Source organism: Lissotriton helveticus, chromosome 2_1 (assembly GCF_964261635.1).
Source record: "Lissotriton helveticus chromosome 2_1, aLisHel1.1, whole genome shotgun sequence".
In the NCBI taxonomy this organism is placed as follows: domain Eukaryota; kingdom Metazoa; phylum Chordata; class Amphibia; order Caudata; family Salamandridae; genus Lissotriton; species Lissotriton helveticus.
In genome coordinates this window covers 118,164,976-118,185,961 of record NC_136059.1, presented here as the reverse complement: position 1 = coordinate 118,185,961, position 20,986 = coordinate 118,164,976, and the positions used below count along the sequence as shown (strand labels likewise).

Sequence of the window (20,986 nt, the reverse complement as noted above, 5' to 3'; positions counted from 1 at the left end):
TTTGTTCCGCACAATAGCGTGCGACTTCATCAGCATATCTATTACCTTGTGACACAAAATCTGTATTCTTAGTATGAGCTACACACTTCACTACTGCGATGTCAACAGGACCTTGTAATGCTTCTATCAGCAATCGCACAAATTCTCCATTTCGAATGGGCGAACCAGAGGAGGTCATGTAACCCCTCTGAGACCACAACTGCCCGAAATCATGAACCACACCGAAACCATATTGGCTGTCCGTGTAGATGGTGACTCTCTTTCCATTTCCTGCTATGCAGGCACGAGTTAGGGCAATAATTTCTGCTACCTGTGCGGAATGTACTCCTTCCAGGCAAGCGGCTTCCACAACTCCAGTAATGGTACAAACAGCATAAGCTGCTCTCAACCGACCAGTATCGTCTCTTAAACATGAGCCATCAACAAAATAAATTTCATCGGGGTCAGACAATGGCTCATCTACAATATCTGGTCTGGGTTTCGTGCATAGTTCAGTCACATCAAGGCAATCGTGGTCTTCACATCCTTCGCCTTCTATTACCGTAGGTAATGGCATCAAAGTAGCAGGATTCAAGACAGAGCATCTCCTGAGAGTCACGTTTTCTGCGGCAAGTATAACTTGCTCGTAACGCGTGAGCCTGCTATTGGTCAGATGCTGCGTCTTCGTCCTGGTCATTAACAATTCAACTGAATGTGGTACATATACCACTACTGGATGTCCCATCACAATACTCTCGCTCCTTTCAATGCTGACACCCGTTGCAGCAACGGATTTGAGACATCCGGGCAACGCTGCGGCTACTGGATCTAATGTAGCCGAAAAATATGCAACTGGTCTACGGGCATTACCGTGGGTCTGTGCCAAGACTGACAAAGCACATCCCTCTCTCTCACAGCAATAGAGTGAAAATGACTTTTCGTAATCTGGCATTCCCAGAGCCGGAGCACGACATAAATCGTCTCTCAGCTGTAAAAACGCCACCAGACATTCTTCATCCCATGGTACCGGATCACTCACCTCCTTGTGCGTCAGTTTCTGTAAGGGCTTTGCTTTCAGTGAAAAGTTAACTATCCACTGTCGGCAGTAACCCACCATTCCTAGGAACATTCTAACTTCTCTCTGTGTTGTAGGCGCATTCATTTTCATTATCGCCTCAATCCTCTCCGGGGACACCTTACGTTTCCCTTTTTCTAACCTGTGCCCTAGATACTGTACTTCTGTCAAACAATACTGCAACTTGCTCGGAGATACCTTATGTCCATTTTCAGCTAAATGATTCAGTAAGGCAATTGAATCTACTTTACAAGCTTCCTCTGTTTCTGACGCAACAAGTAGGTCATCTATGTACTGTACCAGAACCGAGTTCTGTGGCAGTACTAGATTCTCAAGATTCTTCTTCAACAACTGATTAAAGATGGATGGGCTATCTGTGAATCCTTGTGGGATTCGACACCATGTTAAAACGCGATCTTCCATTTTAAAAGCGAAAAGGTACCTGCTCTCTTCATCCAATGGGATTGAAAAGAAAGCCTGACAAAGATCTATCACTGTGAACCATTCTGCTTGACATGGTATTTGAAACAATATCACTGATGGATTCGGTACCACGGGACAACATGAAACGACTATGTTGTTAATTTTTCGTAAATCCTGAACTATCCTAAACTTCCCGCTAGGTTTCTGCAAACCCATAATCGGGGAGTTACAAGGACTACCCACGATTTCTTTCAGTATTCCCTGTTGTATCATTGACTCGATCACAGGTTTTATTCCCGCAATCGTTTCCTGGGACAATTTGTATTGAGGCGTTCTTGGAAACTCAACATTTGGTTTTACCAGAATTTTTACCGGTTCTACCCCTTTAATCAATCCTATATCTTCTCCTGTGAAATCCCACACCTCTGACGCCACTGCATCTCTTAAATCTTGGGGAAGATCTTCTACAGTCAGAGTAGGATATAGTTCTACACAGAATTTTGAATTGGCCACCTTAAAGGTAGCATCATCGTCGGTAGTCTGTACCTCCACTCCTTGTGGGGTGCAGTATATGGTGCAGTTCAATTTGCACAACAAATCCCTTCCTAACAGACATACCGGACTCGAGTCACAAACCACAAACTGATGTTCGTTCATATGATTTCCTATTTTCACAGATACTGGTTCTGTCAACGGACTAGTCATTCTTTTATTTGCGACTCCTACCACCTGAATTGTTTCCCCTGACATTGGCAAGTCTGGAACCACCGCTGATCTCAGAGTCGAACGAGTAGCCCCAGTATCCACTAAGAACGTAGTGGGACACCCTGCCACTTCTGCCTCAACAAATGGCCCTCTTTGATCCACTTCTAGGACTGCCCCGAGGGTACAATCCTCTTCACTGCTCACCCGTTGTCCTGTCAATGGGTCAATGTAATAACACTTTTCTTCCTCGATAAACAGAGGCATTTGTTTAAAGACCTTTCCCCCAGCTGCTATCTTCGGTGGCTGTGGGAATTGGGCCCGTGGAGCCGAAGTCCCCCCTTTGGCCACCTTACTGCTTGGGACTGTCACCTTTTGCACTGGGTCTTCTTGGACCTGTTCTTCTACTTCTAGCTCTCCATTTTCAGGGTTAAAGGGACACTCGCGTCGCCAATGCCCCACCTGGTGACACTGATGACACTTTGTCGTTTTCTTTAAAGTGGCAAAGTCTATCCTAGGTCTCTGCCCTTCCTCATTGTCCTTATTCTGACCGTTTGATTTTCGTCCCATCCCCTGCTTCTGCTGGCCACCCTTCCCAGCGGACTGCATTTGCACCACCATCAATTTCTCCTTTAGATTCTTGGCTTTAGAATCTATCTCGTCACTGCAGTACCTCGCATATCGTAAAATCTCATCTAGTGGTTTGTTCTGCCAACAGATTAAATGTTGCTGTATCATCAAACAAATATCAGGTCTCAACCCCAAGACAAACTTTGACACAAACTGCCCTATATCTTTGGGATCCATTACATCTAGTCCACTGTATTGCTTGAATGTTTTCAATAATCTTTCATAAAACTCGTGAACTGTCTCCTTGGGTTCCTGCCTTGTTCGGTCTATTTTTACCCAATCTATATCCTGTGGTGGTACCTTATCTTTCAACCATGCTATTACCCTTTCATACTTTCGCATGACAATCTCAGACGGTCCATTAGTCCGAGCATCCCGCAATGGTTCAGCATTTGGCCATTCGACACTAGTCTTACAAGGGGTCCACAGATCAGATGGGACCACGATGTCAAACAACGTGTTCAAATCAATCCACAGTACTTTCGAGATTTTGACAAACCTCTCTACCTGTTTATACCATTCGACTGGATTGTCCCGCAACTTCGGAAATGAGTTGGTAAATGCAGCTAAATCTCCTCTACTCCAGGGCACATGTACATAATTTCCGTTTGATATTTCTCGCAAAGGGAATGCCTCCATCTGCATTACCCTTCCCTCAGGGGTCATCACATTTGTACTTCGCCTAACTGTGCCCTTTTTCGACCACCTTTCTTCCCATTTATCCAGTTCTCTCCACACTCTTATCCCTGTTACCAGCTCTCTTATGTGTGTTTTTAATCCAGTAGTTCTCTTCTCATCTAGATCCTGGTCTGCGTACTGTAATCTGTGGTTACTCTGCAATGCCCTTGTCCTAGACAAATCCACGGCATATCTATCTGCCAAATCAGTCAGTTTCTCATGAAACGCTCTAGCTTTCCTAGTAATATCCTTTGCCATGAACAATAACTCATCCTGTTCATACAATTCTATCCTTTCCAAAGGCAATGTTCCATCTATTATCTCATCAACATCTGATTTTAAACTGGTAACATCAAGCCTTTTTGCCTTAATTTCAGCTTTCAAGACACTCAATTTAGCTCCTCCATCCGCATCTCTCCCATCCCAGCTCCGAGATCTACGTTTAGGTATTGGTGAATTATAGGGAGTCCTCCCCTGTTCCCATCTCTCTAGATCCCACGCCTTTCCATCTTCTCGGGGTGGGTGGTGAAACACTCCTTCATGCCTCATAGCCCCTCTCTCCCCATCCGGGCTAGTTTCACGGGATGCAGGGTAAGATGTTCCATTACTCCCTCTTTCTTCCCTACTTCCCTGTGATTCCTGATTATTCGAGGCGTGTCGGGACCTATCGCTGTTCTCCTTTCTCCAATGTTGAACGTCTTCCCCGAGTGTATGATGAAGGCACCTAAACCTATTCTGAAAAGCCCGTACCGCCTCATCTCCTCCTTTCCCCCAGAGACGGGACATTTCCTCACATTCTACAATCCTAGTATTTTGTTCCGGCTGTTCTCTCTGATTTGTAGGACATGCATCCCCTCTATTCTCTTGACTTTGGCCTTCCCGGCCCTGACTGCTTTCGCTGGCCCCACAATGAGATACAGTCCCGTTACCCCTGCTTTCCCACCCTGGTTCTGTTCTTGTCCTGTTACTTGGAGATACTATGGACCCGTCCCATTCCCTCAAATCAGCTCTTAACTCTGAAAAAGATCTTGGCCGTGGTCCCCTTAGATCCATTGGTCCTCTCGGACCTCCCTGTTCTGAATTGGGACCGACAGTTGTGTCTAATGGGGTGTTCCATGTTACCGAACCTGGCAATTGTTTCCATGCGTTTGTCACATTATTCCTCCTTTCCATCTCAATCCTTTCCCTATCCAATTGCCTTTGCTGTTCCCCTCTATCTCTCTCAGAATTATAGATCGAAACTATGGGTCCTATGGTAACAGGCACTTGAAGAGCGTCTGGCAATCCCACAGACTCAACCCTTTCTGTGGTTGGCGTTTTCTGCACCACAAACCTTCCCACTACACTCTGTACAGTGTTGTTTGGAGGTGTTTCTCCACTTTTGATAGGTGTCCATTCCGATATAGGGAGTGGTGTATATCCCTCTATGTCATTCCCATCTTCCCTTGCGAGCCCTCTATCTTCTATCAACTCCACTCTCGGAGGTGGTCTATCCATTAACAATCTGTTTATCAGATTGTCCTCCGACTCGCTTTCCTCGTCTTCTTCCATGAGGTTTCCTCCTCCTGACACCTCCCTCATCGGATACATTTTCTCCACCTCAATAGTCTGTACTCTCCAACGCTTTTCCTCCTCATCCCATTTGGAATCTCGCACTGCCCTTACCGATCGCGTCAGTCTTTGTTGACGCCTGTTCAAATTTCGGTCGTGTGCAGCCTTAATCCATGCATTAAGAGCCTCAAACTGTGTTGGTCTGGGCGAGGGTTTCAATGAGGACATGGTTGCTTTTAGCCGATGTAACACCTCTAATTTAAACGTCCCGTACCTCGGGAACTGCATTTCCTCATTCCCTTCCGTAAGCTTATTCCAAGCCCCAATCCACAATATTGTATGCAGCCCCACATTCGTTGCCATATAATGAGCTGGCGTACCCTCCGGCGGAGCCTCCTCCCCGTAATAATGTTCACTTCGTTTACGTTTAAAAATCCCTTTCAAACACTTAAAACACTTCATGATTTCTCTTTTCTCCGCGTTCGTTTACTTCCTGATGATATTCCACCAATCTCAGCCCCGTTCTCACTAACTGGCCTATCCGTACGCGACTTTCCTCCGACGTCACGCTAGCCGCCCAACCAGAGCGCGGCTCTAGCTAACGTCACACCAACCGCTCAATCAGAGCGCGGCTCTAGTCGACGTCACCCGTCCCCCTTCGCAGCAGTTCCCCTCCTTTCTCAGCTCGTCTCCTCGGTCATGCAGGCATCCCATTCATACTCTGAAAAATGATTACTTCCGTCCAAGCGATCACCTTTCTTGACTGTACGCCCACAGCCTTTCTGTAGTTGTCACCTTAACTTGGCAAGATGTCTTTCCGTTTACTTCCAGACAATCGCCTTCTCTGATAGGTTACTCACACGCAGTAACTTTCGACCAGCGTCCGTTACTCATACATTCACTCTTACACTCCCCCTATCTTGGATCCACGGCGGTCAATGGTACCTCGTGACCTCTGTACTATGGTCGACAACTACCCTGGATGTTCGATACACCCAAAACCACTTAAGCTCTGGCCTGAACTTAAGATTTCACCAGTTCACCCGTTTACCAGGTTACCAGCTTACCAGGTTGCGCGCGCTCACAACCTTCTCTCATTCACACTACAGGCATTCAACTCCGCAAGACATTACAATACAAATACAACACAAAACACCGCAATCTGTTCACGCATGACCCTTTTTATACTCACTCTCCGATACTGCTGCTTTTCTCGCACCGTCTGCACCTTTCGGCACACGATTCTTCCGCTGCTCGTCTCTCGGCGTCTCGGGCCTTGGGGTAAACTAACCTCTCTAGATTACCTTCCTCAAGAAGATAACCATCCTCACTCTGCTACCAACTGTTAACGCGGGATTACTGGTTACTAATTATCTTACCAAATCCCAAACTATGTCGACTGAATCGTTGGTACCTGTCTTGGAGTAAAAGGTAATCTCGCAATAAGTCAATCAATTTAAGAACTTACACCACTCTAAATGACCACTGACCAAAATTAAGTTTTAAAGATTTAATATAAAGTCAAAGATAACTGAAGATACAAACTTCTCAAAATGAGATTAAGAAGATAAATCGGTATCACTATGAACATGAACTTTTTGAATAGTCTGAGTCTGAAAAACAGAATAATAAGTACAAGCTCGAAAACCATCAGGGTTGCCAAAATGGATACAAGTTGCAACCTCAAAGTCATTACAGAAAAGAAAATTAAGGTTAGTCTGTCCCTACACTACACTAAGTGTCATCCCTACTTAGCAAGATCTTAACCCTCTAGGTGTCAGCCGTGGTGACTTCCTAAGAAGATCACGCACTTCTCTTTGTCTCTTCTCTGATAATGGGTCTCTCCTGATCAGCCTATCTGCCTACCCATCCGCTTCCTTAGGCTCCCAAAATCATCTGCTCTGCTCTCCTCCCGGGTCTCTTTCCCTAATACCAAATCACATTTTCAATAGAAACGCCCCTTGGGACGCCCCTCACGTGGTACATCTTTGCGCGGCAAACTCCATGATGGTACTCTTGAAGACCCTCGTTATAGTTGACCTTGGTTCCCAGGCTTCTTCTTCCGTGCGCTGATACCCCCTGAAATTCCTGGAAACTCCTACAGGCCTGCGCAAGGCGCCACTGAACAAAGTCCCTTTCATTCGAGCTGATTAGGACCCTCGCACCTGCATACAGCTCGTCCTGCAGTGGGCCTCAAATTCCAGACTCCACCATATCTTTAGTCATAAAACACTCTCAAAGCTCGGTGCTGGACACCTCGCGACCTCTTCTCTAACGAGCACATGACGATTTACACGACATGACATTATCTCCTCTGGCCTACTTGATTTACATGCAGCAGGTCCCTGCACTCTTAAAACGTTAACTTGATTTAAACAGCAAACATTCTTAACTAGCATACGTTTCTAAAATAACACATCTATAAAGCATATACTTTTAACCCTAAGTTCAATAGTACATTTGGAAGAACCATGTCAACCTTATCTCACATTAATTTAGCAGCACGTTCAGGTTTGCTGTGAATTGCCCTAAGGCCTACACATAATACTGGATTTTCAAAGTTACATTTAATTCGGACATGATTCTTTTAACATGAGAACATGAGGTTTTCACATATATTCCAACATTTCTACATCAATCTCACACCGTTATAATTATAGTTACTCTACTTAGCATTCTATACATTTCACTACTGAATATAAACCACTCTGTATATTTCACTCCTGGATATAAAACACTCGTGTGCAAAACATGTTTAAACTAACTACGTGCTTGTAAATATGGCGTACTTATACATTTTTTCCCAAACTTGTGCTCTCTCATTATGATGAAAAAACTGATTATTGATTGGTATCGATTATATATGTTAACACAATTCTGCAACCTAGCACCTTTTCCGGGCAACTAATTTTAAAAACAACATTGAGACTTGCCTGTGATGTCACCCAGACCCCGCCCCCCACAGACTACAGGACATTGAGTCTGCCAGCCAGTGGGCACCAGCCATAGTTGCGAACTGTGCCGTTTTTGCAGGGACAGTCCCGGCACGTTGGAGACTGTCCCAGGTGATATAGTGCAGAAACTGTTCCTCTTTATTACACACAGGTACACAGACAAGAACTTCATATCTGCAGCAGCTCTGTGCTGCAAAGTGTCCCAGGAATTGTTTTTCAAATATTCGCATCTTCGCAATCCCTGTGTTAGTTCTTTGTTACGAAAGTTAGACACATCAGATAAAAGCGACACCGTGACAACGTTGTTCGAAGGGTGTTTGTAGGCAGGGTGGGTTTGGGATTAAAAATCGGTTTGGGCACGCTAAAAAAAAGTGGCGCACATTTGCATATTGCCTTTCCGCAAAACACTGCTTCGGCGAAACTTTTTTAAAAAACAGGGGGCTTAAAAAATGTACGGATTAGTTTACACTGGTGAAACACACCTGACAACAAGTGAGGCCACTTTTGCTCAACAATGCAGAAACCACTCAAATCGCCCCCCAGGCTGCTCCAAAAAGCAGCCCACGGCTGGAATTCGGATACCGGTCCCTCAGGCATTGCCCGCCTTACCAATCCAACGCTGTTTTAGGGAGACATTTTACGTGGCGGGAGGCGGGACTTTATGGCGTGAATCCATAGTTTCACAAGCTCTGTATAGTTGCTGCATGGAAGAGCTTCTGTTTTCATGTACAACCTAACGTGACTAGCTGTGTGCGGTGTTTACGTGGCAGGGGGTCAGGCAGTCTAGAGACACAGATGCCTCGGTACAACACACAACTATCCATGCTGGGGCCGCCCAAGGCGGACGTCCAATGCGGTGTCAGTACATGCCCGGTACTAGAAGGTGGGCCCAGTACACGCCCTGTTCCTGGGGTACTGGACGGCGGTGCCAGTACAGGCCCTGCTCCTTGGGTACTGGACGGCGATGCCAGTACAGGCCCTGCTCCTTGGGTACTGGACGGCGGTGCCAGTACAGGCCCTGCTCCTTGGCTACTGGACGGCGGTGCCAGTACAGGCCCTGCTCCTTGGGTACTGGACGGCGGTGCCAGTACAGGCCCTGCTCCTTGGGTACTGGACGGCGGTGCCAGTACAGGCCCTGCTCCTTAGGTATTGGGCGGCGGTGCCAGTACAGGCCCTGCTCCTTGGGTACTGGACGGCGGTGCCAGTACCGGCCCTGCTCCTTGGGTATTGGGCGGCGGTGCCAGTACAGGCCCTGCTCCTTGGGTATTGGGCGGCGGTGCCAGTACAGGCCCTGCTCCTTGGGTATTGGGCGGCGGTGCCAGTACCGGCCCTGCTCCTTGGGTACTGGACGGCGGTGCCAGTACCGGCCCTGCTCCTTAGGTATTGGGCGGCGGTGCCAGTACCGGCCCTGCTCCTTGGGTACTGGACGGCGGTGCCAGTACCGGCCCTGCTCCTTGGGTATTGGACGGCGGTGCCAGTACCGGCCCTGCTCCTTGGGTACTGGACGGCGGTGCCAGTACATGCCCTGCTCCTTGGGTATTGGACGGCGGTGCCAGTACCGGCCCTGCTCCTTGGGTATTGGACGGCGGTGCCAGTACAGGCCCTGCTCCTTAGGTATTGGGCGGCGGTGCAAGTACAGGCCCTGCTCCTTGGGTACTGGACGGCGGTGCCAGTACAGGCCCTGCTCCTTGGGTATTGGGCGGCGGTGCCAGTACAGGCCCTGCTCCTTGGGTACTGGACGGCGGTGCCAGTACAGGCCCTGCTCCTTGGGTACTGGACGGCGGTGCCAGTACAGGCCCTGCTCCTTGGGTATTGGGCGGCGGTGCCAGTACAGGCCCTGCTCCTTGGGTATTGGGCGGCGGTGCCAGTACAGGCCCTGCTCCTTGGGTATTGGGCGGCGGTGCCAGTACAGGCCCTGCTCCTTAGGTATTGGACGGCGGTGCCAGTACAGGCCCTGCTCCTTGGGTATTGGGCGGCGGTGCCAGTACAGGCCCTGCTCCTTGGGTATTGGGCGGCGGTGCCAGTACAGGCCCTGCTCCTTGGGTATTGGGCGGCGGTGCCAGTACAGGCCCTGCTCCTTGGGTACTGGACGGCGGTGCCAGTACAGGCCCTGCTCCTTAGGTATTGGACGGCGGTGCCAGTACCGGCCCTGCTCCTTAGGTACTGGACGGCTGTGCAAGTACAGGCCCTGCTCCTTGGGTACTGGACGGCGGTGCCAGTCCCGGCCCTGCTCCTTGGGTACTGGAAGGCGGTGCCAGTACAGGCCCTGCTCCTTGAGTACTGGAAGGCGGTGCCAGTACCGGCCCTGCTCCTTGGGTACTGGACGGCGGTGCCAGTACCGGCCCTGCTCCTTGGGTACTGGACGGCGGTGCCAGTACAGGCCCTGCTCCTTAGGTATTGGACGGCGGTGCCAGTACCGGCCCTGCTCCTTGGGTATTGGACGGCGGTGCCAGTACCGGCCCTGCTCCTTGGGTACTGGACGGCGGTGCCAGTACCGGCCCTGCTCCTTAGGTATTGGACGGCGGTGCCAGTACCGGCCCTGCTCCTTGGGTATTGGACGGCGGTGCCAGTACCGGCCCTGCTCCTTGGGTATTGGACGGCGGTGCCAGTACCGGCCCTGCTCCTTGGGTATTGGACGGCGGTGCCAGTACCGGCCCTGCTCCTTGGGTATTGGACGGCGGTGCCAGTACCGGCCCTGCTCCTTGGGTACTGGACGGCGGTGCCAGTACCAGCCCTGCTCCTTGGGTATTGGACGGCAGTGCCAGTACCGGCCCTGCTCCTTGGGTACTGGACGGCGGTGCCTGTACCAGCCCTGCTCCTTTTGCAGTGAAAGGCGGTGCCAGTACCGGCCCTGCTCCTTGGGTACTGGACGGCGGTGCCAGTACCGGCCCTGCTCCTTGGGTACTGGACGGCGGTGCCAGTACCAGCCCTGCTCCTTGGGTATTGGACGGCGGTGCCAGTACCGGCCCTGCTCCTTGGGTATTGGACGGCGGTGCCAGTACAGGCCCTGCTCCTTGGGTATTGGACGGCGGTGCCAGTACAGGCCCTGCTCCTTGGGTATTGGACGGCGGTGCCAGTACCAGCCCTGCTCCTTGGGTACTGGGCGGCGGTGCCAGTACAGGCCCTGCTCCTTGGGTACTGGGCGGCGGTGCCAGTACAGGCCCTGCTCTTTGGGTACTGGACGGCGGTGCCAGTACCGGCCCTGCTCCTTGGGTATTGGACGGTGGTGCCAGTACAGGCCCTGCTCCTTGGGTACTGGACGGCGGTGCCAGTACAGGCCCTGCTCCTTGGGTACTGGACGGCGGTGCCAGTACCGGCCCTGCTCCTTGGGTACTGGACGGCGGTGCCAGTACAGGTCCTGCTCCTTGGGTACTGGACGGCGGTGCCAGTACAGGCCCTGCTCCTTGGGTACTGGACGGCGGTGCCAGTACCAGCCCTGCTCCTTGGGTATTGGACGGCAGTGCCAGTACCGGCCCTGCTCCTTGGGTACTGGACGGCGGTGCCAGTACCAGCCCTGCTCCTTGGGTACTGGGCGGCGGTGCCAGTACAGGCCCTGCTCTTTGGGTACTGGGCGGCGGTGCCAGTACAGGCCCTGCTCCTTGGGTACTGGACGGCGGTGCCAGTACAGGTCCTGCTCCTTGGGTACTGGACGGCGGTGCCAGTACCAGCCCTGCTCCTTGGGTATTGGACGGCGGTGCCAGTACAGGCCCTGCTCCTTGGGTACTGGGCGGCGGTGCCAGTACAGGCCCTGCTCTTTGGGTACTGGACGGCGGTGCCAGTACCGGCCCTGCTCCTTGGGTACTGGACGGCGGTGCCAGTACCGGCCCTGCTCCTTGGGTACTGGACGGCGGTGCCAGTACAGGCCCTGCTCCTTGGGTACTGGACGGCGGTGCCAGTACAGGCCCTGCTCCTTGGGTACTGGACGGCGGTGCCAGTACCGGCCCTGCTCCTTGGGTACTGGACGGCGGTGCCAGTACCGGCCCTGCTCCTTGGGTACTGGACGGTGGTGCCAGTACAGGCCCTGCTCCTTGGGTACTGGACGGCGGTGCCAGTACCGGCCCTGCTCCTTGGGTACTGGACGGCGGTGCCAGTACAGGCCCTGCTCCTTGGGTACTGGACGGCGGTGCCAGTACAGGCCGTGCTCCTTGGGTACTGGACGGCGGTGCAAGTAGAGGCCCTGCTCCTTGGGTACTGGACGGCGGTGCCAGTACCGGCCCTGCTCCTTGGGTACTGGACGGCGGTGCCAGTACCGGCCCTGCTCCTTGGGTACTGGACGGCGGTGCCAGTACAGGCCCTGCTCCTTGGGTACTGGACGGCGGTGCCAGTACCGACCCTGCTCCTTGGGTACTGGACGGCGGTGCCAGTACAGGCCCTGCTCCTTTTGCAGTGAAAGGCGGTGCCAGTACAGGCCCTGCTCCTTGGGTATTGGACGGCGGTGCCAGTACAGGCCCTGCTCCTTGGGTACTGGACGGCGGTGCCAGTACAGGCCCTGCTCCTTGGGTATTGGACGGCGGTGCCAGTACAGGCCCTGCTCCTTGAGTACTGGGCGGCGGTGCCAGTACAGGCCCTGCTCTTTGGGTACTGGGCGGCGGTGCCAGTACCGGCCCTGCTCCTTGGGTATTGGACGGCGGTGCCAGTACAGGCCCTGCTCCTTGAGTACTGGGCGGCGGTGCCAGTACAGGCCCTGCTCTTTGAGTACTGGGCGGCGGTGCCAGTACAGGCCCTGCTCCTTGAGTACTGGGCGGCGGTGCCAGTACCGGCCCTGCTCCTTGGGTACTGGACGGCGGTGCCAGTACCGGCCCTGCTCCTTGGGTACTGGACGGCGGTGCCAGTACAGGCCCTGCTCCTTGGGTACTGGAAGGCTGTGCCAGTACAGGCCCTGCTCCTTGGGTACTGGAAGGCTGTGCCAGTACAGGCGCTGCTCCTTGGGTACTGGACGGCGGTGCCAGTACAGGCCCTTCTCCTTGGGTATTGGACGGCGGTGCCAGTACAGGCCCTGCTCCTTGGGTACTGGACGGCGGTGCCAGTACAGGCCCTGCTCCTTGGGTACTGGACGGCGGTGCCAGTACAGGCCCTGCTCCTTGGGTACTGGACGGCGGTGCCAGTACAGGCCCTGCTCCTTGGGTACTGGACGGCGGTGCCAGTACAGGCCCTTCTCCTTGGGTATTGGACGGCGGTGCCAGTACAGGCCCTGCTCCTTGGGTACTGGACGGCGGTGCCAGTACAGGCCCTGCTCCTTGGGTACTGGACGGCAGTGCCAGTACAGGCCCTGCTCCTTGGGTACTGGACGGCGGTGCCAGTACAGGCCCTGCTCCTTGGGTACTGGACGGCGGTGCAAGTACAGGCCCTGCTCCTTGGGTACTGGACGGCGGTGCCAGTACAGGCCCTGCTCCTTGGGTACTGGTCGGCGGTCCCAGTACAGGCCCTGCTCCTTGGGTACTGGACGGCGGTGCCAGTACAGGCCCTTCTCCTTGGGTACTGGACGGCGGTGCCAGTACAGGCCCTGCTCCTTGGCTACTGGACGGCGGTGCCAGTACAGGCCCTGCTCCTTGGGTACTGGACGGCGGTGCCAGTACAGGCCCTGCTCTTTGGGTACTGGACGGCGGTGCCAGTACAGGCCCTGCTCTTTGGGTACTGGACGGCGGTGCCAGTACAGGCCCTGCTCCTTGGGTACTGGATGGCGGTGCCAGTACAGGCCCTTCTCCTTGGGTACTGGACGGCGGTGCCAGTACAGGCCCTGCTCCTTGGGTACTGGACGGCGGTGCCAGTACAGTCCCTGCTCCTTGGGTACTGGGCGGCGGTGCCAGTACAGGCCCTGCTCCTTGGGTACTGGACGGCGGTGCAAGTACAGGCCCTGCTCCTTGGGTACTGGACGGCGGTGCAAGTACAGGCCCTGCTCCTTGGGTACTGGACGGCGGTGCCAGTACAGGCCCTGCTCCTTGGGTACTGGACGGCGGTGCAAGTACAGGCCCTGCTCCTTGGGTACTGGGCGGCGGTGCCAGTACAGGCCCTGCTCCTTGGGTACTGGACGGCGGTGCCAGTACAGGCCCTGCTCCTTGGGTACTGGACGGCGGTGCAAGTACAGGCCCTGCTCCTTGGGTACTGGACGGCGGTGCCAGTACAGGCCCTGCTCCTTGGGTACTGGATGGCGGTGCCAGTACAGGCCCTGCTCCTTGGGTACTGGACGGCGGTGCCAGTACAGGCCCTGCTCCTTGGGTACTGGACGGCGGTGCCAGTACAGGCGCTGCTCCTTGGGTACTGGACGGCAGTACTAGTACAGGCCCTGCTCCTTGGGTACTGGACGGCTGTGCAAGTACAGGCCCTGCTCCTTGGGTACTGGGCGGCGGTGCCAGTACAGGCCCTGCTCCTTGGGTACTGGACGGCGGTGCCAGTACAGGCGCTGCTCCTTGGGTACTGGACGGCAGTACTAGTACAGGCCCTGCTCCTTGGGTACTGGACGGCGGTGCCAGTACAGGCCCTGCTCTTTGGGTACTGGGCGGCGGTGCCAGTACAGGCCCTGCTCTTTGGGTACTGGGCGGCGGTGCCAGTACAGGCCCTGCTCCTTGGGTACTGGACGGCGGTGCCAGTACAGGCCCTGCTCCTTGGGTACTGGACGGCGGTGCAAGTACAGGCCCTGCTCCTTGGGTACTGGACGGCGGTGCAAGTACAGGCCCTTCTCCTTGGGTACTGGACGGCGGTGCCAGTACAGGCCCTGCTCCTTGGGTACTGGACGGCGGTGCAAGTACAGGCCCTTCTCCTTGGGTACTGGACGGCGGTGCCAGTACAGGCCCTGTTCCTTGGGTACTGGACGGCGGTGCCAGTACAGGCCCTGCTCCTTGGGTACTGGACGGCGGTGCCAGTACAGGCCCTGCTCCTTGGGTACTGGGCGGCGGTGCCAGTACAGGCCCTGCTCCTTGGGTACTGGACGGCGGTGCCAGTACAGGCCCTGCTCCTTGGGTACTGGACGGCGGTGCCAGTACAGGCCCTGCTCCTTGGGTACTGGACGGCGGTGCCAGTACAGGCGCTGCTCCTTGGGTACTGGACGGCAGTACTAGTACAGGCCCTGCTCCTTGGGTACTGGACGGCGGTGCAAGTACAGGCCCTGCTCCTTGGGTACTGGGCGGCGGTGCCAGTACAGGCCCTGCTCCTTGGGTACTGGACGGCGGTGCCAGTACAGGCGCTGCTCCTTGGGTACTGGACGGCAGTACTAGTACAGGCCCTGCTCCTTGGGTACTGGACGGCGGTGCCAGTACAGGCCCTGCTCTTTGGGTACTGGGCGGCGGTGCCAGTACAGGCCCTGCTCTTTGGGTACTGGGCGGCGGTGCCAGTACAGGCCCTGCTCCTTGGGTACTGGACGGCGGTGCCAGTACAGGCCCTGCTCCTTGGGTACTGGACGGCGGTGCAAGTACAGGCCCTGCTCCTTGGGTACTGGACGGCGGTGCCAGTACAGGCCCTGCTCCTTGGGTACTGGACGGCGGTGCAAGTACAGGCCCTTCTCCTTGGGTACTGGACGGCGGTGCCAGTACAGGCCCTGTTCCTTGGGTACTGGACGGCGGTGCCAGTACAGGCCCTGCTCCTTGGGTACTGGACGGCGGTGCCAGTACATGCCCTGCTCCTTGGGTACTGGACGGCGGTGCCAGTACAGGCCCTGCTCCTTGGGTACTGGGCGGCGGTGCAAGTACAGGCCCTGCTCCTTGGGTACTAGACGGCAGTGCCAGTACAGGCCCTGCTCCTTGGGTACTGGACGGCGGTGCCAGTACAGGCCCTGCTCCTTGGGTACTGGGCGGCGGTGCCAGTACCAGCCCTTGTATACAAGGAGAGCATGGTTCACATTAGCACGGATCCCGAGCATGGGAAAGAATGCAGGGGCGTGTCGTGCAGATGAATACATCAACAACCTCACCACTAACCACAGAAGCTTGGGTCGAGCCAGGTGCAAGCTCTGCATAAAAAGAAGTTGGAGTCACGAGTCTCACCACCAGGGTTGTTCGAGGCTGTTGGCGTGATCTTGTGCAGCAAATGTGGTCTCCATGGGGGAGCGGTCGAGAGGCCAGTGAGAGCCACCGCAAGCAGCCGCTGCTTCTGTTTGCCACGATCACTCTAGCGATGTATGCACAACTTGGACACTGTGGGGGATATGTAAAATAAAATGCAGGAGCGCTGTGTTATGCCACATATGGTAACGCCGCACTCTGACATTTAAAAAAATGCAGGAATGCACTGTATTTACAAAACGGCATACCCCTGCGTTTTCCCCTTGTTTTGGCGCCAAAGTAGCCGCCAGCGCTTGCGCCATGTTGCAAGAGTTCCTGCGCAGCAGGGGAGATTGTTTATTTGCAAGAAGGGACAACTTCCTGCACATGAACAATCAATAATGATGATGATTTGATCTGTCTATATGTGCTGCAGAATGCAGCACTCATAGAAAGAGGAAAGATCGTGGAGAAATTAATAATTTCTTCTCGTATCGCCGTCCTAAGACGAGGTATTCCCTGGCCCTCATTTTTGAAGCTGTCGCATCCTTGTAAATCTGGGACAGTGTCAAAAAGCAATGGGTGTTGTGGTGGAACACCTGCTGCTTCGCAGCAGAGAACTGCAGTGGAAAGGGGCATATTTACCTGATGGGGTTAAGCCACGTTAAGTGGTTTAGCGTAATCTTGGAAATATGGGGAATGGCGCAAAGCCGCCAGAGCGTCTGAAAAAGTGATGCTCCGGTGGCGTTAGGGGCTTGTAAATTTTCACCTCCGTGCTCTAAGTTTGAGCAGACAGAGGATGTTAGCCACAGGCAGATCCCTCAAATTTCCCAAGATCACACAGTTTGGTGCAGTGTGAAAGCTTTCAGTGGTACTCGGGTCTCATGGTTCGACAGCTGAAAGATTACGCCACATAACATTTTCTGGTTCTCTTATGGGGCCACAGAGCTATGGGACATCAAGAGGACACGGGGCACACACAACTCGAACTCTTACACATCTACGCAACAAGAGGTGTTTCCACTTTGGTGTTCCAAGAGACAAAAACCCTGGCTATGAGCGTCACTTGAACCGCTCCTTGTAATGTGTTGCGTTGCTGGTCCATGTGATAACCACTGTGCGGCGTCTGACCACTTCCTCGCACACGCCTCCCAAAAGTTGTTTTTTAATAGCTAGAAAAATAAGTGGTGATGGCAGCTGCCCTTTGCCGTATGCACGGTGAGGGAATGAAGTACACCGCAGAGGACGTGTGCTGCATAATGTGTTTTTCCACCGGCAGCTGTTGGTCATCCTTCGTTTACTGTGCGCCTTGGGCCCTGGTTCTGGTCACAAGCCACTAATGCCCCGAGAGTGTGGTTGCATTGCCTGGTTTGTAACATATTAAGGTGTTTCTTCTTGGAACTTAAAAGTATTTTACAGACTGATAATACCTTACTTCCTTTGTGACACCCAGCACACAGAAAGACACCCAAATATGTTAAGTGATGCACCCTGAATGGGTGTAGTACTGTGCCATTCTGTGCAATGGCGTAACAAAACTTGAGGGGGCTCCCCTGCAAGGTACTTGGAAGGGCACACTATTGATGTAATCAAGAGCTCTAGGGCCAGAGTACTGTGCTGAGGGGCCCCCTACAGCTTGGGCCCCCTACAGCTTGGGCCCCCGCACCACGGCGCTCCTGGGGCCTATGTTACAACAGTGATTCTGTGCCTCTTACTGCACTATGCCAAATGTTTACCCATGACATACACCACCCACCAGTGTAATGCTTTCAGGGACGTAGCTTCAGGTGGGCCGTTTAAGGTGTGACCCCCAAAATAAATGCATTCTTTGCTTTGTAGTTCATCTAGGGGCCTTGAGTCGTGTTTGTTATGTGTATGTTGGTTTTTCTTGCCATGAACCATGAGAGCGAGCGAGACAGAGGTACCCATCTGGTGGCTGAATTCCAAAATGTGAAACCAGATAATCTGGAATCAATTCCGGCTTCCCTGCTTGCCCAAACAGTGGGATCCTAGGAAAATAGTTTATTTCGCACAGCCTCTGTTTTCTTTATTATCCAAATGAGTGCACTTTTAAATATTTGCATTTAGGATGTGTGCTGTACAAGCCCCTCTTATGTTTGATTTAATAGTCTATAAGGTTGCTCGTCTTTAATCAGAGTCTAGGCCACTTTCAGGGTTTAAATGACTACTGACGACTTGCCTCTTATTTCACTTATGACATTGTCGTCGGGGGGGGGCCAAGCCATGAACGTTTCTAAAAACTATCATATCGAATAAATGTCTGCCTATGCAGTGATATAATCTGATGTACGAAGGTGAAACGTTTCTGCGTGATAATGAAATACTCTTTTATTTAAATTTCAAAGAGATTTTATCATATTTTTACACTATGTCTGTTGTATGATACAAATGCCAGACGTGTTCATAGCTCGGCTCGTGCACGAACTCTTAGAGCCAAGCCAGACCCATGGCTCAGCTAGCCCTATTAATTTGCGGCCTTGCTCCATATGGCACTCATGCTTAGTACACCGGCCATCAGGTACTTCATGAAATTATTTGTAAAAGGTGAGGACTGCAAACAAGGAGCCGTGGCCACATGAGCCAAAGTTGACAACTCTACCATCGAGGCTTCTTGCAGAAGACATGAAGGGGAGCGCGAGCAGTGCAAATATATCTAAAATAAGCGATCCCAGGGCAGGGACTCCCGGCTCTTGTGTTATTTGGGAAGGTAGTCATGACTTCCCAGGGAGAACAACCAGGTCCAAGTAGGACCGGCTTGGGTGTGGCTTCAGCAGGGGTGTTTGGGGTGTGACACTCCGCAAGATGATTTCTTGGTTTGGTAGTTGGGTCTAGGGGGCCTGCGTCAGGTCTGCTGTGTTTGTGTTGGTTTTTCTCATTATTCTCATTTCACAAAGAAGTTTTAACTTTCTATTTATTTTGTATTGGATCTTAAATATATATTGTGACAGCTTTTCCAAAAGAGTAGTAAATCTTCATGAGTAGAATTTACTATTTTTTGCAATAGAATTCACAAACATTGGCAGTAGCAGGCTTGGAAAGCTGCACCAGTCTCAAGTCTCCTGGAATACTATTGGCAAACAAACACCCAAAGGTGATGGTATGAATGCTTGCAAATAGTCTAACCAGGTTAATTGTTCAGGGTAGCATTCTGACTCATCCTTTTTCACCCACTGTGCAACTCCAGACAGAGTCCACCTAATGGAAACCAGTACTGACCCTGTTCCTCATGGAAATAGTCAGAACAACCAGAGAGTGAGGAAAAGGAAGCACTCTTAGTCCCCCAAGTAAATATGCAAAAACAACAGAAGAGTGGCTACCTAGAAACTGGAAATAGTCCATCCTAAATCTGGGGCATCGCAGCCATCCACCCGCCATCCCACTGCTTTTTTAGTTGGGAAACTCGAAATTCATTCTCACCTTTCGAATCTCACTCACAATAATTCATTATTGTTTTCCAGTTCACCACAGTGTAGATACATTTTTAAATTTAGGTCCTGACAAATCGCCTCTAGACTTGTAGAATTGCGAAGAAACATGTTGACCAACCACACGGAAGAGCGCCACACCTAAGACATTAACTTAGCATTGCGCCTTTCCTCTTTATTTTAAGCAGGGTAGGAGACCCCACAATTAAAGCTATTTTTGCTGGTACTCCCAACCCTGTTTTAACTCACAGAAACAACACACACCACTTACTCATCTACACTCACTAAATCTCACCCCTACGGCACCAAACGGCTATTTGGAAAAAGATCTCCTCCAAAGTGCCCCTCATCGGGAGCCCGTCAGACATTGCAGCGCTGGCCGGACGAGGAGCAGCCCGATGATGAAGCATGACACCCAACTGGGTGTGTAAGGGCATTACATTCCAAATAAATGCAATCCCATCTCTTTGACTCTGTAGCCGACTGCCCTTTGTATATTGCTCAATTCTAGATCAGTCAGGAACAGCACAACTTTAATTTTCATATTGCATTTGGGCAACTGTGCTCCCCTAATGTTTTCCTGGGAACGGTATGCCCAGGCTTCTGAGGCAGTTTGGGTGTAATTAGATTATCCAGGACCACCCCTCCCCCCACCCCCACCATGTTCCTCTGCCAGAAGCATGCATAATCTCTTTGAAAAGGGCCTATCATGTGGGGGTGGGGGCTGCAAACTACCTGCTGGTCAGCAGATTAAATATTTCCCAACAGGGTAATTCAAAGCGAAATCTAATTAAGGTCTGACTCTGAAAAATGTAACTAAACCTAAAGTACATGAAGGATTGCAAACATGATTAATGTTTGTGGTCAGAACCCTCGGTTACCTAGGAAAGCGCCTGTTGGACTTCTCTCGCGGTCCAAATAATGCGAGATTATCTTTGGTGCAGTTTGTGCCTGAAGGCTGAAAAAAACAGTCAAGCCCTGTAGACTTTCAGAGAAGCACTAGTCAAAAAGAAATGGCAATATTTACAACAAGGGGCGGTGAGGGACAGAGTCTCTGAATTAAGCAGAATACTCTCACCCAGTCAAGAGATCAGGGCTAGATCCAACACCGTTTTTTAGCTCATTGCACCATCCCAGTTTCAGAACCTGGCTGTATGCAAATTAGTCTGTTCCTGTCCCAGTGCATGATGGGAACAGGGCAAACCAAACTACAAAAGCCAATTCTTACACTGGGAAGGAAACAAGCTTCCGGGGACCGGTTTCTGGCATTACAGCCGTCTTCGGCCCGGCTTGCTTGAATCCTGATGGTGCAAGACTAATTTGCATGTAGCCAGGTTCTGAACTGGGATGGTGCAGTGAGCTAAAAAACGGTGATGGATCAAGCCCTGATCTTTTGACTGGGTAGGAGTGTTCTGCTTAATTCAGATACTCTGTCCATCACCACCCCCTTTTATGAATCGTTTTGGCCACCACAAGTGGGGAAGGGTATACTCAGATGTGAGTCCCTTGCTCACTGCACCATCAGGATTCAAGCAAGCCGGGCCGAAGACGGCTGCAATGCCAGAAACCGGTCCC

At 52.4% G+C, this 20,986-nt stretch overlaps 1 protein-coding gene across 1 annotated transcript in view; it reads left to right on the top strand.

Annotated features, from left to right (window-relative positions):
- LOC144817776 (disintegrin and metalloproteinase domain-containing protein 33-like) overlaps positions 1-20,986 on the top strand; it is a 565,915-nt gene that overhangs the window by 268,222 nt on the left and 276,707 nt on the right. The gene's annotated exons all lie outside the window — the stretch shown is intronic.